Source organism: Theropithecus gelada, chromosome 7b (genome assembly GCF_003255815.1).
Source record: "Theropithecus gelada isolate Dixy chromosome 7b, Tgel_1.0, whole genome shotgun sequence".
Classification (NCBI taxonomy): domain Eukaryota; kingdom Metazoa; phylum Chordata; class Mammalia; order Primates; family Cercopithecidae; genus Theropithecus; species Theropithecus gelada.
The window spans coordinates 76,582,886-76,599,352 of NC_037675.1; the positions used below are offsets into that span (position 1 = coordinate 76,582,886).

The 16,467-nt window shown below is 46.2% G+C and overlaps 1 long non-coding RNA gene across 1 annotated transcript in view; it reads right to left on the reverse strand.

The window, feature by feature from the left end:
- Positions 1–662: 662 nt before the first annotated feature.
- Positions 663–16,467, reverse strand: part of LOC112629269 — a 30,732-nt gene continuing 14,927 nt past the window's right edge. The window contains exon 2 of the long non-coding RNA XR_003120562.1: positions 663–1,236. This is a non-coding gene — a long non-coding RNA (uncharacterized LOC112629269). The remainder of the gene's footprint in view (positions 1,237–16,467) is intronic.

Genomic DNA, 16,467 nt, shown 5'->3' on the forward strand with positions numbered 1-16,467 from the left:
GGGGAAATTTTTCACCTGGATATGTTGTCTTTCTGATTAAAAAACAAAATAAAACAAAACTTATGTTTCCTGCTATTGTGATTATTGTGTATTATGTTAAGATCTGTGTTTTCTGAACAGGCATGGTGGCCCACACCTGTAATCCCAGCATGTTGGGAACCTGAGGTAGGAGAATTGCGTGAGCCTGGGAGTTTGACACCAGCCTGGGCAACATAGTGAGACCCCTGTCTCTTAAAAAAAAAAAAAGGGGGCCAGGCATGGTGGCTCAAGCCTGTAATCCCAGCACTTTGGGAGGCCGAGACGGGCGGTCAGGAGATCGAGACCATCCTGGCTAACACGGTGAAACCCCGTCTCTACTAAAAAAATACAAAAAACTAGCCGGGCGAGGTGGCGGGTGCCTGTAGTCCCAGCTACTCGGGAGGCTGAGGCAGGAGAATGGCGGGAACCCGGGAGGCGGAGCTTGCAGTGAGCTGAGACCCGGCCACAGCACTCCAGCCTGGGCGACAGAGTGAGACTCCGTCTCAAAAAAAAAAAAAAAAAAAAAAAAAGGATATGTGTTTTCTAGAGTTAGTCATATATGGTATCTAAATTATCTTTGTATCTCCCCATATTGAATGTGAATATTTTAGGTATAAATTTTGATAGGTGAACATATAATAGAATCCTAATATAACACAGCTCATTATTGTATGAATTTGAAAGTACTAGGTTTCTCGAAATATAAATTATTCACAGGGAACAAGCCTAGCAGATCTCAGTGAGCTTAGCACACAGATATTCATCCTGTCCCCCCAATACCAGCCGGGAAAAGATATCCCGTACTTGTTGAGCTACGTGTCTCCCAGATATAATCTCCCAGGGTATATTCTGGCTAACATGATGGAGCCCTTAAGGCATCACCAGGGGAATGAGGACTTGGCGTGGACACCTCCTGGCTCGTGGAGGCTGCCAGAATGTGAGGCCTGTGGCTGGGGCTCATCTTGCTGATTTGGGCTTCCCGTCACTGGCAGCTCCCACAGCAGGTGGCGTTCCCATAACTAGCAACTTCACTGAGCCACTGTTTCTTAGCTGCTCTTTGAAAGGCGTTGAAGACCCCTCTCTTCCACCGGCCAAAGCACTTCTAAGGGATTTTGGAGAGAAAAACTTGGGAGCTGTCCATGAAGAAAACAGAAGAATCTGGCAGCCGTTTCCATAGGGCTGAACAGGCGCCTTAGAGAATTCCAGTGAAGGCAGCAGCTAAGGGAAGAAGGAAACAGAAATGAACTAGAATCGAAGTCAGGGTTCGTAGGGGCTGGATGGTGAAATGAAGCTAGGAATGGGGAAAGTAGAGATGAATCACTGCGTCGCTTATTAATAATTGATTTAGGCAGAATCTTGCTACTCATGCCCTCCCCCAACCATGGCTAGGGGCAGGAGCTCACCATTCTGGCTCTTTGGTGGTCTGCTTGTTGCCTTCCAATGCCCCTCCACTGTGCTGTCAGTGTCCTTTCTAAAACACAAATCCTGTGATCCCACTGGGTTAGCCTGTTCCGTGACCCTTCGTTTCTCTCTCTAGAGAAAACCTAAATGCTTTAGCAGATAGACAAGGCCCTCTGCAACCTGGGACCTGCTTATTTCTCTGGATCAGCTCAAACTGCAATCCTCTCAAGCCTTCACACCAGCCCTCTCCTCTTTCCACTCCTTGGCATCTTTTTTTTTTTTTTTTTTAATAGTGTCTCACTCTGTCACCCAGGCTGGGATGCAGTGTGTGATCTCGACTCACTGCAGCCTTGACCTCCTGGGTTCAACGGATCCTCCCATCCTCCCACTTCAGCTTCCCCAGTAGCTGGAACCACAGGCATGTGCCACCATGCCCGGCTAGTTTTTCTACCTTTTTTTTTTTTTTGTAGAGACGGGGTTTTGCCATATTGCCCAGGCCGGTCTTAACTCCTGGGCTCAAGTGATCCACGTGTCTCACCCTCCCAAATTGCTGGGATTATGGGCATGAGCCACTGAATCCTGCCCTTGGCACCTTAAAGCTAAATGTGCTGAACTCTCCCATCCTCTGTGTGTTAGCATGCACCATTCCATCTGCCTGGAATGCCCTTCCCCGTCACTTTTTTTCCCCTGAAAAACTCCAAAGCTTCTTTCAGGCCTCAACTCAAGCAGGACGTGTTAACCCCTCCACACCTGGATCAGGTGCCTTTCCACTCCATCTTTGCTCACCCTTGCTGCAGTGCTTGAATGCTCTGCAATCTTTCCTGGGGTTCTACAAGACAAGACTGCATTTCCTTTTCTTTTTTTTTTGGAGACAGAGTCTCACTCCTTCACCTAGGCTCAGGTGCAGTGGCGCGATCTCAGCTTACTGCAACCTCCACCTCCTGGGTTCAAGCTATTCTCGTGTCTTAGCCTCCTGAGTAGCTGGGATTACAGGTGCATGCCATCACGCCCAACTAATTTTTTTTTTTTTTTTTTTTAAGTAGAGATGGGGTTTTGTCATGTTGGCCAGGCTGGTCTCAAACTCCTGAACTCTAGTGATCCCTTGCCTCAGCCTCCCAAAGTGCTGGGATTACAGGCATGAGCCACCGCGCCCAGCCAAGACTGCATTTCCTTATTGGGCCTACTGCTCAGCCTGCCCGATAAGTATTTGCCGAATGAAGGAATTGGGGAAGAGGCCACATTTTTTAACTAAACCTTTCTCAAATGTTGTAAGGGATAGGGATTGTGGGAAATGACAGTGACATTGAAGAGGAAAGGCCAGGTCCTGGGAAGTCTGACCATGAGTAAAACCAGTGGGCCTGCAATCGTCTGTCTCCAAAGCCTCAAACAGTGGGGCATAGAACAGACCTGGCCTGTCCTGCCCACCATTGTATCATGCAGGTAGCACTATTGAGTGGATGGAACCATTAGCAAGGTACCCGTCCCACCATGGTGATCAACCACCACGGATCAGCAACTTCCCAGCATTTTTCCCATCATCTATGGCAGGGCCTGCCTTTTCTACACTCCCATGCCAGCAAGCATCTGTGGGGTAAGAGTAGAGAATTTGTATACGGACCTCCGTGTCGTTCCTGGAGGACCACATGCCTCCATCTATGTCTTCCCCTTGGTCCCACCAAGAAACTGCCAAGCCAGCTGTGATTCTACAATGACCATCAGAACCTTGCAGCTCCATTCCACGGGGCGGGTTGCCCCCTCTGCCCAGGCCACACCCTGGTGAGACTGGCCTTAGGGACCTGGGCACAGGAGAGGATTCAACAGGCTGAATGCCTAATACTTGACCGAATTAAACTGGGCCACCTTGGGTCAGGGAATTCAGCTCGGCAATTCTGGTGGTAGCTGACATCGGTATTTTTGAGGAAATGGAGATAGGATTAAAAGAGACCTCATGCTATAAATCAGGTTCAAATGCACTGAGAGAGACTATTTAATTACATCCCTAATACTGCCTATATATACAAAGCAATTTTTAATAAGACAGTTAATCACCATTTAATTCATCCGTTTTAATATTTACATTTTCATTTATTAGGCTTCATTAAAGTAGGACCTAGCTTTTCTATACTCTGAAGGCATCACTGCTCAAAATATTTTCATTTAATACTGTGTCAAAAACTGCCTACTTATCTTCCAAAGATAGAGCTGTGTGTGTGTGTGTATACATGGACTGTTGTCCTAAGTCCTTTGTCTCCTCTTCTCAGAGTCTGCCCCATGATAACAAAATAATAATGATGTTATTCCAGAATAAACTTGCAATGTGGGGGCTGGAAGTGGTGGCTCACACCTGTGATCCCAGCACTTTGGGAGGCCGAAGTGGGTGGATCACTTGAGGCTGGGAGGTCCAGACCAGCCTGGCCAACATGGTGAAACCCCGTCTCTACTAACAGTACAAAAACAAAAATTAGCCAGGCATTGTGGTGCATGCCTGTAATCTGAGCTACTTAGGAGGCTGAGGCATGGGAATTGCTTAAACCCGGGAGGCAGAGGTTGCAGTGAGTGGAGATTGCGCCACTGTACTCCAGCCTGGGTGACAGAGCAAGACTCCGTCTCAATGAATGAATGAATGAATCAATCAATAAACAAACTTGCAATGGGGAAGGTGGGTACATAACCGGCATTTTTGTGAAACTTTCAGAATTTTATTTTATTTATTTTATTTTATTTTTTTGAGTCTCGCTCTATCGCCCAGGCCGGAGTGCAGTGGCACGATCTTGGCACACTGCAACCTCTGCCTTCCGGCTTCAAGCCATTCTTCTGCCTCAGCCTCTCGAGTAGCTGGAACTACAGGCGCCTGTCACCACGCTTGGCTAACTTTGGTATTTTTAGTAGAGACGGGGTTTCACCATGTTGGCCAGGCTGGTCTTGAACTCCTGGCCTCAAATGATCCATCCACCTTGGCCTCCCAAAGTGCTGGGATTACAGGAGTGAGCCACTGTGCCCGGCCAGCTTTCAGAATTTTAGACAGTGCCTTCTTAGGCTCATGGATCCTGACAGATAGCCCGCTGTGACAGAGAGGGAGAAGGAGAGAGCCTGCGTGAACAGGAGCCTGAGGGACTAGAGAGGAAAGGAAGATGGCTGTTGGCACACTTGCAATTTTAGAACAGCTGCAGTGGTTAGAGTAGCTCCCCCTGAATGTGATGACGCTGGGCCACTTAGCGGAAAGGGAGAGAAGATTCTACAGCTAATGACAAGGAGGAGGGAGGACTCGCTATACTCAGTGGGTGGGTATTAAAGGGATTATGTGTATTAGGCAGCATTACCAGAAAGGCATGTGCTTTAACTGCCAAGAAACTATTAATGAATTGGAACGCCTTCCAGGGATGAGAACAAGTTAAAACAATATATTCTGTGCTCAACATGTACAATATTTCAAAATCAGTAGCACATTTGGCTTTATGGGACATGATGAGGGAGAAATTACAGAAGATCTCATATCATCATTTAATTTGGTCTCTTTTTAAAAGTCAAGTAACAGGGCTCTCCATAGTAAGGGTACTAGCTAATATTTATTGAATGTTGACTGCATGCTTATTGCTCATTTAAAGGTTCTATATCCAGGCTGGGCGTGGTGGCTCATGCCTGTAATCCCAGCACTTTGGGAAGCTGAGATAGGTGGATCACTTCAGGTCAGGAGTTCGAGACCAACCTGGCTAATACAGCGAAACTCCTCCTCTACTTAAAATACAAAAAGTAGCCAGGCATGGTGGCATGTGCCTATAGTCCCAGCTATTTGGGAGGCTGAGGCATGAGAATCACTTGAACCCAGGAGGCAGAAGTCGCAGTAAGTTGAGATCACATCACTGCACTCCAGCCTGGGCAACAGGGTGAGACTTGGTCTCAAAAAAAAAAAAAAGTTCTATATCCATCAACTCAGGTAACCCCCACAACTTTGTGAGGTAGGTACTCTTATAATGCCCATTTCACAGATGGGAAAATAAAGCCACAGAGAGATTAAGTAACATGCCAAGACCACACAGCTACTATATGTTAGAGCGAGGATGATTTGAACCTAGGCTGGTTGACTCTAGATCCCAAACTTATTATTTATTTATTTATTTGAGACAGAGTTTCATTCTCATTGCCCAGGCTGGAGTGCAATAGTCTCACCACAACCGCTGCCTCCTGGGTTCAAGCGATTCTCCTGCCTCAGCCTCCCAAGTAGCTGGGATTACAGATGTCCGCCACCACACCCAGCTAATTTTTGTATTTTTAGTAGAGATGGGGTTTCACCATCTTGGCCAGGCTGACCTTGAACTCCTGACCTCGTGATCCACCCACCTCAGCCTCCCAAAGTGCTGGGATTACCTAGATCCCAAACTTATAACCACCATTCTATACCACCTTTATGGTGGACCAGATGCTTTTTTTTTTTTTAAGATAGAGTCTTGCTCTGTTGCCCAGGCTGGAGCAGTGGCATGATCTCTGCTCACTGCAACCTCTGCCTCCTGGGTTCAAGTAATTCACCCTCCTCAGTCTCCTGAGTATCTGGGACCACAGGTACGTGCCACCACGCCTGGCTAATTTTTGTATTTTTAGTAGAGATGGGGTTTCACCATGTTGGCCAGGCTGGTCTCAAACTCCTGGCCTCAAGCAACCCACCCACCTAGGCCTCCCAAAGTGCTGGGATTATAAGTGTGAGCCCCCGTGCTTGGCCCAGATGCCCTTTTAAAACTGTCTACTGATGGTATGCAAGTTATTTGTTTTACTTCAGTGTATAAGAATGAAAAACTATGTAGAAATCCTATTTGAACATCAGCATGACATCATTAATAACAAATGCTTATGAATCCATGTCAGTTGTGTTCACCTTTAGGGCATAGGAGCCTCTCCACAGAGGACTCAGCATGAGTCTCATTTCTTGATGCCCTGCACCAAAGTGATTTTCAACAAGTGGTCTCTTTATCTATTCACTCAATAAATGTTTCTTGAGCACTTACTCTGTGCCAGCCATGCCAAGCACACTGTACTAGGCTCTGGAAATATACTTGGGTCTAAGGCATAGTCTCTGCCCTCAAAGGGCATGTAACACATGGACATCTCTCAACCAATGACCAATAGGTTTAAAGCTCAATATCCTAAGGCTGATGCCCACCTGTTTTCCATTTGTCACCTGCTTCAGACATGAGGGTTATTACCATTTGCTGGAGGCCTTAGGGAAAGCTCAACTCCCAAATGAATGGGCTGCCATCCTGAAAGTCATCTGTGTCCAGGAAAGTTTTCCTAGCCAAGAGCTCGATGTTCTTAACAGGAAAGTGACATTGAGTGATGTCAAAGATGACCGTCAGTTAAAACAGATGATTGTGAACAGAATGTGTAACATGAACTCATTGTGGTTTAAATATGTATATGTGTATATTTATGAGTAAACATCTAATTGTAGGCAGTGTAGTCTGGTGGCTACAAATCTGGGTTCTAGAGTCAGATTATTTGGATTTTATTAGCTTTGCAACTTTAACATTTCTATGTCACACATTCAATGTGAAAACAGATGTAAAGTACTTACAGTGATGCCTGGAACACAGTAACCTCTTTATAAACATTAGTGATTATTCTCATCAATATTATTACTCCCCAAAGCTACTTCTAAAAAGTGGCTCCAGGGGAGAAGGCAGAGAAGACTTTACTTTTTTATTAGTGTTACTTACTTCTTGATTATTGGAATTTTAGAAACATGTATTACTTTTATAATTAAAAAACAACAAACCTTGATTAGGAGTATCCAGTGCAGAAAAATAAAAACAAACTAAACTGGCCGGGCATGGTGACTCGAGCTTGTAATCCCAGCTACTTGGCAGGCTAAGGCAGGAGAATCGCTTGAACCTGGGAGGTGGAGGTTGCAGTGAGCCGAGATCATGCCATTGCACTCCAGCCTGGGTGACAAGAACAAAACTCTGTCTCAAAAAAAACAAAAACAAAAACAGAAAAACAAAAACTAAACTAAACTAACCATTTATTTTGGCTCTCTGGAGGCTCCTACTGAAACATAATGAATCACCTGAAAGGTACATAAAAAGAGTACCTCTCGGCCAGATGCAGGGGCTCACGCCTGCAATCCCAGCACTTTGGGAGGCCGAGGCAGGTGGATCACTTGAGTTCAGGAGTTTGAGACCAGCCTGGCCAACATGGTGAAACCCCATCTCTACTAAAAATACAAAAAATTAGCCGAGCATAGTGTCAGGTACCTGTAATCCCAGTTACTTGGGAGGCTGAGGCAGGAGAATCACTTGAACCCAGGAGGTGGAGGTTGCAGTGAGCCGAGATCGCACCACTGCACTCCAGCCTGGGCAACATAGCAGGACTCCATCTCAAAAAAAAAAAAAAGTGTACCCCTTTTCACCCTCTCCCACCTGGTGCCTGTTTTTTAGGGAAAATTGACTTCAGGTAGGAAACTTAAAAACATTCTGGTCTAGTTTCTCTAGGGAGCAGCTTGTAGAATTATAAAGTACAAGGTAGGCTGCACCAGGCAAGGCTTCATCTAGGGCTCCAGGACCCCATCTCTGTTTATCTTTAAGTAGGGCTCTCCTCCACTGTCGGTGCAATTCTCAGGCTCCTCATGTAAGGTGGCTGATAGCAGCTCTAGGTCTGTATGTGGTCAGGTTCAAGTCTAGTGGAAAACAGCACATGCTTCTCTCTGGGCAATCCCAGCAAAGGTCTCATTGTGTTTCACTGGGGTAATGTGCCCACCTCTGAACCAATCACTGTAGCAGAGGAATTGAGCAGTGCTCTGATTGGCCAGGCCATCTATGGAGGGAGAGGTAGAGTCAACTGCACTTAATACACAGAGATTAGGAGTGAGGAAGGGTAATTTCCTAGATGAAAATAGGAATCCAGTTGCCAGAAGAAGCCTGAATGAGTGTTGGGTGGCAAAGCAAGAGTTCCAACACATCAATGAAGGAAAATGTGCAGTTTCAGGGGTGACCTGATGATGTTATATCCCCTCAATTGATTTGCTTTTCCAAAGCTTCCTTGTAGATACCTCTCACATACAGACCTACCCTGGGGTGGAGCAAAGAAATGGCAAACTTTCCTTATGCCTAGGCTAGGCATCTGTCCATCTCTGGGGTTGCCAGGACTAGTGACTTGGAATCAGGAGACTCACGCAGGGAAGAGAAGGTGAAAGCGAAAGATTGAATATACAGAAGGCCAGGCTTGAGGTGTCAGGAAACTATATCTGTCTCCTAGGAGTGGCAGATTTGTGAATGCCTCTCATATACACAAGACATAAGCCTGGAATCTCAATTGCCCTGGGGGCAGGCAGGTGAAGCAAATGAGTTCAGCAGGCTGCTGCACCAAACCCAAGACACGTGCCCACCTAACAGTGGCGTCTATAACCCACTATCACTATTTTTCCACAGGAGAGTCTGTAAATCCAGAATGGATGTGTGTGCATGTGCACATGTGTGCAATCTCCCTGTTTTTAATTCCTATTTTATTTTGGGGGGACAGGGTCTTGCTCTGTTGCGCAGGCTGCAGTGCAATGGTGCAATCACAGCTCACTGCAGCCTTGACCCCCTGGGCTCAAGCAATCCTCCCACTTTAACCTCTCAAAAAGCTGGGACCACAGGCGTGTGCCACCACATCTGGCTAATTTTTTTATTTTTATTTTTTGTAGAGATGGGGGAGGTCTCCCTATTTTGCCCAGGCTGGTCTCAAAGTCCTGGGCTGGTCTTGATCTTCCTGCCTCAGCCTCCCAAAGTGTTGAGATTTCAGTGTGACTTAACATGCCTGGCTTCTCTGTTTTTAAATGTTGACAATTGAAACAAATGTTAAAATACACTATGTGGTCAGGCTCGGTGGCTCATGCCTGTTGCCCCAGCAACTCAGGAGGCTGAGGTGAGAGGATCACTTGAGTCTCAGAGCTCGAGGCTGCAGTAAGCCATGGTCCTACCACTGCACGGACCTCCCCAACCCCCAAGTTTGTGACATGTGATACAGCCATAAGCCACAGAGCAAATGGAAGACCCTTCTCAAGTAGTACAATATTAAATCTGTGTGCTAATCTATGCCCAAATCAACAATTACCCAATGACAGCCCACTGCCCAAAATTCAGCCCTTTAATCTACCCTATCTAACTAAAATCTGAAAAATACCATGTGGGCCATGAAAGGTGAGGGAACATCACTGTGAGAACTGTACTTTCATTTCCTGGCGGGGGTGTGGTTAAATTCACAACTTTGGTGTGATACTAACCGTCGGAGGGTTTTACATTCGATTTCCTGTTTCCTTTTCTTAATAAAGAAAGGAAAAGTGGGCCCCCGCAGCAACGGTAAGCTGAGTTCCATAGGAAGACACCACGGGGGTTCCAACTTGGCCACAAGCAAAAACAAAGCGTAACCCCGAAACCTGGTAAATAGCAATATGCAGAAAACTGTGGGCCATGTGGTTGCTTAGGGGTGTTTTGATCATCTTATGCAGCAATTTTCCACCTTAAAGTCATCAGACTAGTGGCTATGTCCTTTATTTTCAAGTTGCTGGAACCATTTCCCATGAGAGATTTAGAATATAATAACAGTGATAATAACTATGGTAGCTCTCATGTGCCAGGGACAGTGAGAGATGCCTCACATGTCTCTAATTCTGGGGTAAACGCTCCAAGAATGATTCCCATTTTACAGACGAGGAAACTGAGGTTTGGAGGAGTTAAGATAGTTTGTCCAAGTTACTTTAACTGACGGAGATGGGGTTTCATTCTTTCTTTCATCCATTAAATATTTATAGGTCGCCTATTTATTGGGCTAGACACTACAGAAAGATTGAGGGTTGAAGGCAGCTGAGCTCAGAATGAATCCCACTTGCTGAAAATAACTTCTGTGGAGAAGCCACATTTGGAATATTTATTTCGAGTTTTCTTCCTTTCTTTTTAGAGACAGGGTCTTGCTCTGTCGCACGGCAGTGATAAAATCATAGCTCACTGCAGCCTCAGACTCCTGGGCTTGAGTGCTCCTCCTGCCTCCGCCTCTGCCTCCCAAAGTGCTGGGATTACAGGCATGAGCCACGGCATTCGTTTTCTTTTATTTCTTCAGACTTTAAAATTTGTATTGCATTTTATCTTTTCCTGTGGTGCTCCTCAGCAGGATCTAGACTCTTACTGAGCACAGTTCTATGCTGAGTGCTGGAAGGAATACAAAGCTGCATGAAGGCCGGGTGCAGTGGCTCACACCTGTAATCCCAGCACTTTGGGAGGCCGAGGGGGGTGGATCACCTGAGGTCAGGAGTTCGAGACCAGACTGGCCAACATGGTGAAACCCTGTCTCTACTAAAAATACACACAAAACAAACAAACAAAAATTAGCCGGATGTGGTGGTGGGTGCCTGTAATCCCAGCTACTTGGGAAGTTGAGGCAGGAGAATCGCTTGAACCCCGGGGAGGTGGAGGTTGCAGTGAGCTGAGATCGCGCCACTGCACTCCAGCCTGGGCGACAAGAGTGAGACTGTGTCTCAAAAAAAAAAAAAAAAAAAAAAAAAAGGCTGTATGAAAAGCTGATCCTGACTTCTGGGGGCTTGTAATTTAGTTGGGGAGACAGAGCCTATACAATAAAACATTTAAATAATAACACAAAATAATGCATAATTAAATGCCAAAGTAAATGGTCCAGGTGAAAAAGTTCAGAGGGATGAGAGGCTACTTTAGGCTGACACAGGTGGGACACTGGAACAGAGGAGGCAGTCTTCGAGGGACAGGCAGAGTAAAGAAGACATGCTCAGTTGGTGTATAGGAGAAAAGGAATAAAGCACAGTATAAATGAAAGTGTAGAAAGAGGAGGAATATGGTGTTGCAGTATGCTCTGGTGCATAAAGTCTCAGTTTCAGCAGTTACGTGGTCCTGGTTGTGAATCTAGCCTCAGCACTTTTCTACCTGAGTGGCCCTAGATCAATTATTTTACTTGTATTAAGCCTACAAGGATTGATACAATCCTTAATACAAGGTTGAAGTTTGTTTCCTGATCTGTAAAGTGGGCATAATGAATGAAAACATGCAAACAACACATTAGCTGGCATAGGGCCAGGCCTCAGTGGCAGCTACGGCTATTATGATGTCTTTGCAGGGGGGATCCCTTGCAGCTGTTCCACCTGAATAGTGGAGAGATGTGTGTGGCCACACTGAAACCTGAAACCATAACGTAAGAGCCCAAGGGAGACTGGAAACTCGACAGCCATGAACTAAAAGCAGCGTGTGTCAGCCGCAGAGTCGGATAACACAACCAAACCACAAATGTGCCTGCTGCTCAGGCTTTAAAGTTCTACAGCAGAGCGAGACCCACCGTGACTTACTTTGTGTGATGGAGTCAAACCACATTTTTTTCTTCTTTTTCTCATCAGACTTCACAGGAAATACACATCTTTGTTCAGATTTGAGATAAGGTACCCCTTCACCTTGACTCTCCTTTGCAGCATGAACTCACCATTAAGTTGCTCACTTTCTATCCTAGGCCCGTATCATCACCCACTTATATTTGGTAGGCATGTGGGTTTGTATTGCTCTTATGTTAGAGGTGGAATCAAAGCTTTATCTGTTAAGACATGGTTTGTAGTCAGACTGAGATGACAATCTAAAAAAAGGAGGTGAGAGTCTCCCGGAGGATACAGCCAAGGCGGGGTGGGTTCTGTTGAAGGTTGTTTATTTTGCCATCAGTAATCCCCTACAATGTTGTTGCTCAATAATTATTTTAGGTCTCATGACTTTCAACCTAACCTCTGCGCTCACAGAGAGAATCTATACTGAGGTGTTGACATGATTTCTTAGCAGCTGTTACAAATTAATAGCCTTGGCTCCCTTCCCATGTTGAACCATTAAAATTGTGAAAAAAATTGGCATTAAGGAATTTCCTAAAGACCCCTCACCCACTCTAATGGGACCTCTGTTCCGTTCTAGGAGTGCCTATTCCTAGATTTCTTTTTTATTTCTTTTTATTTTTTCCTTTTAAGCCCAAATCTCACCACCAGATCTCTTTTAAAAGGACTAACCTATGGGCCAGCGCGGTGGCTCACACCTGTAATCCCAGCACTTTGGGAGGCTGAGGTGGGTGAATCACCTGAGGCCATTAGCTCGAGGCCAGCCTGACCAACATGGAGAAACCCCATCTCTACTAAAAACACAAAAATCAGCCAGTCATGGTGGTGCACACCTGTTATCCCAGCTACTCGGGAGGCTGACACAGGAGAATGGCTTGAACCCAGGAGGTGGAGGTTGCAGTGAGCTGAGATCATGCCACTGCACTCCAGCCTGGATGATAGAGCAAGACTCTATCTCAAAAAAAAAAAAAAAAAAAGATTAAAAAAAAAAAAAAGGACTAACCTAAGAATTGATGGTAGGAGGGCATGGAAGGAGGAGTACAAGCAATAGCCCAGTAGGTTATAGCTTATAGCCAGTGTTCAATAAACTTATCTCAGAATCCTGAGAAGGAAAGAAGCAAATATATAATAAACTACCACCACGTTAATGCCTACTATTTGCCAAGCATTTGCCATACACACACCTTATCTTGTCCTCCCAACAACAGTATAAGGAAGGTAGTATTGGTGTGCCCATTTTGCAGAGAAGGAAACTGAGGCACAGAAAGATTAAATAATTCGGAAGATAGTTTGCAATGAGTAGCAGAGCAAGGATTTGAACCCAGGGAGTCGAGCTCCAGGGCTGGTGTTGTCAAATGCTACTAAGATATGTGTATTTTATCAGGAGGAGGCAGAGGGAGAGGAGGCACTGTAAAGAAATAGAAGGGTGTCTTGGGAGCTTCAGCTTTGGCCTATAGCACGATGCTATACCAGTCACAAACAGAACCCAAGCCCAGATGGACAAGGCCATATCCTGAAAATACCCAGAGGTAAGACAATCACAGTTTTGTACCTACTCTCTGTCCACATCCTTTGCTGTTCTTGTGGGGCCAGCCAGGTTCCAGCTGAGTTGTAAACTTGTAGTAGGGATCTAGCTAGCCTAAGGGATTAGTGGAGCCATCTCTAGCTCACTGAGCTCCAGAGTGGCCAGTGAGAGCCTGGGAGTCGGATCAGATGACACTTCTGGAGGCATGGGCTATGGTCCCAAGGGTCCCCAGTAATTGGACAAGGGACTTGGACCCCCAGCCTAATATGGAAGCATCTCAAGACCCTTCTCTGGTCCTGTGTCTTCACTGACCCTGGGGAAAGGGCCTCCATTTTGCTTTAGAGAGTTGAGCACAGTCTGAGAAGTCAGCCATTTCTGGATTTGAATCTCATTTATTGCTTGTGCTGAGTTGGGAAATTTAACTTCTCTATACCTCTATTGCTTTTTTTAAAAAATAAAAATATAGAAGGCTGGACGCAGTGGCTCACACTTGTAATCCCAGCACTTTGGGAGGCCGAGGCGGGTGGATCACAAGGTCAAGAGACTGAGACCATGCTGGCCAACATGGTGAAACCCCGTCTCTACTAAAAATACAAAAAAATTAGCTGGATGTGGTGGCGGGCACCTGTAGTCCCAGCTACTTGGGAGGCTGAGGCAGGAGAATTGCTTGAACCGGGAGGTTGGGGTTGCAGTGAGCTGAGATTGCACCACTGCACTCCAGCCTGGTGACAGCGAAACCCAGGCAAAAAAAAAAAAAAAAAAAAAAAAAAATGTGCTTCCATCTCTTCATCTGTCAAAGAGGATAGTATAAGAACCTACCTCATAGGGTTGTTTTAAGGACAAAGTAAACAAATTCGTATCAGTCACATAAAGCACACTTGGCACTCCGTAAATGTGGTAATGAACTACACCTTGCCTCCGTTTAAGAAGTCATTCTAACTGTCTCAAGCCCCACAATGCACATTATCTCATACAGGTAGGGAGTGGCCCCAGGAACAAAGCCTATGGCTTTGCCAGGCCCTGCAGCCATGTGCTCAGGCCTCTCTTGGAGAGGAAATGGTTTCATCATTCAGCTGTCTAGGTCATGGCCACTTTCTTCAGGGCAGGGCTCTCTGTGGCCTTGCCTGCTCGACATGCTTGGTTATGCCCAGCATGCCAGCCTGGCTCTGCCGGCCCCCAGCGTGAGAAGGAGCACAGAGAGGCATACGCCTGCCTGCCGGGAAGAACGCTCATTCATGACAGGTCCATAGTGTCACAATGCTTGTTCTTGCCCCTGGAGCAGGTGAGGAGCCCATGGATGCTAGTGCACTTCTGAAGACCCTTTCATTGAACCGGCTGGATGACCATGACTGTGACCTTCAGCCAGGAAATCCCTGTACTCAAGGGAAGGCTACCCCAGGGTCCAGGGCAAGGACAATGTTTAGGCTGGTAGAAAGGCCCTTTCTAGCTGGGTGCGGTGGCTCACACCTGTAATCCCAACATTTTGGGAGGCTAAGGCAGGCCATCGCTTGAGCCCAAGAGTTTGAGACAAGCCTGGGCAACATGGTGAAACCCCATCTCTACAAAAAATACAAAAATTGGCCTGGTGTGGTGGCTGGCACCTGTACTCCCAGCTATTCAGGAAGATGAGGAGGGAGAATCACTTGAGCCTGGGAGGTCAAGGCTGCAGTGAGCTAGGATCAAGTCACTGCATTTCTGCCTGGGAAAGACAGCGAGACCTGTCTCAGAAAAAAGAAAGGCCCTTTCCAAAGTTGACTTGGGAGCCTCCGAAGGGAAGCGTAGAGATGACAGGGTAGGTCTAGGGGGCTGTGTCTGTGTCTGCTGTCTAAGGCATCTAGCCACCGGCACAGCAGGGCTTTCCAGGAACATCGCTACCATTCTGGTTCTGAGATGTGTTCCAGAGGTTCTGGTTCGCTTCCGTATGGGTTCCAGACTTCCTTTCGTCGAATCCTAGCACTGTCATTTATCAGCTGTGTGACCTTTGGCAATCTCCTTAACCTCTCTGCCTCCATTTCTCATCTGTAAGAGGGGATGATAATAACCTACTCACCTCTTTATGTTGTTTTGAGGCTTAAACGAGTTTTTACAAAACTGCTCAGAACAATGCCTGGCATGTCATAGCATAAATATTAACTGCTATTTTTCACATGCTAGAGATTTTAGTTCTGGACGGAGGCTCATCTAAGTAAGGTGGCAAATCCAGAGTTCTAGACTAAGTCTATTTGGCCTTGAAGTCTATTTTCCTTGAAAGTTACTACCTTGTATAAAAAGAACCCCTACTTTGCATGCTTTAGGAGAAACCATATTATAACTTTGGGGACACCAGTCCTCCAAGGTACAGCACAGTTATCCGACTTCAGAATTTTTTTTTTTTTTTTTTTTTTTTTGAGATGGAGTTTCGCTCTTGTTGCCCAGGCTGGAGTGCAATGGCATGATCTTGGCTCACCGCAAACTTCAACTCCTGGGTTCAAGTGATTCTCCTGCCTCAGCCTCCCGAGTAGCTGGGATTACAGGCATATTCCACCACACCCGGCTAATTTTGTGTTTTTAGTAGAGATGGGGTTTCTCCATGCTGGTCAGGCTGATCTCAAACTCCTGACCTCAGGTGATACACCCACCTTGGCCTCCCAAAGTGCTGGGATTACAGGCATGAGCTACCGTGCTTGGCCCAGAATTTTTTTTTTTTTTAAACAAACAGGGTCTTGCTCTGTCTCCCCGTCTGGAGTGTAGTAGCATGATCATAACTCACTGCAGCCTAGACCTCCTGGGCTCAAATGGTCCTCCTGCCTCAGCCTCCCAAAGTGCTGGAATTATAGGTATAAGCCACTGTGCCTGGACAAATTTTTGTTTCAGAAGCAGGAATTAAGTGTCCATGGGTAGTAGGAACTCAGGATAATCCAGCCCAAATGGACTTGATCAGCCGTCCCCTGATCCCGGATCTCAGGATGATGGCAGTCTAGGAAGCACGCCCTTTGACCTGAATCTGGATGACGTTAGTAATACAGGAATAGGTGAAATGCCAGCCACACCTGGCTGGCCCATAAAAAGGAAATACTTCCCACGCTTTGCTTTTGCACACCAAGGGCCCCCAGGTAAAGGCATCCAGGGTGCAAGCCGCCTGCTTTAATGCCTGGGTGTGGCTGCAGGAACAACCCAGTACAAACTGGAG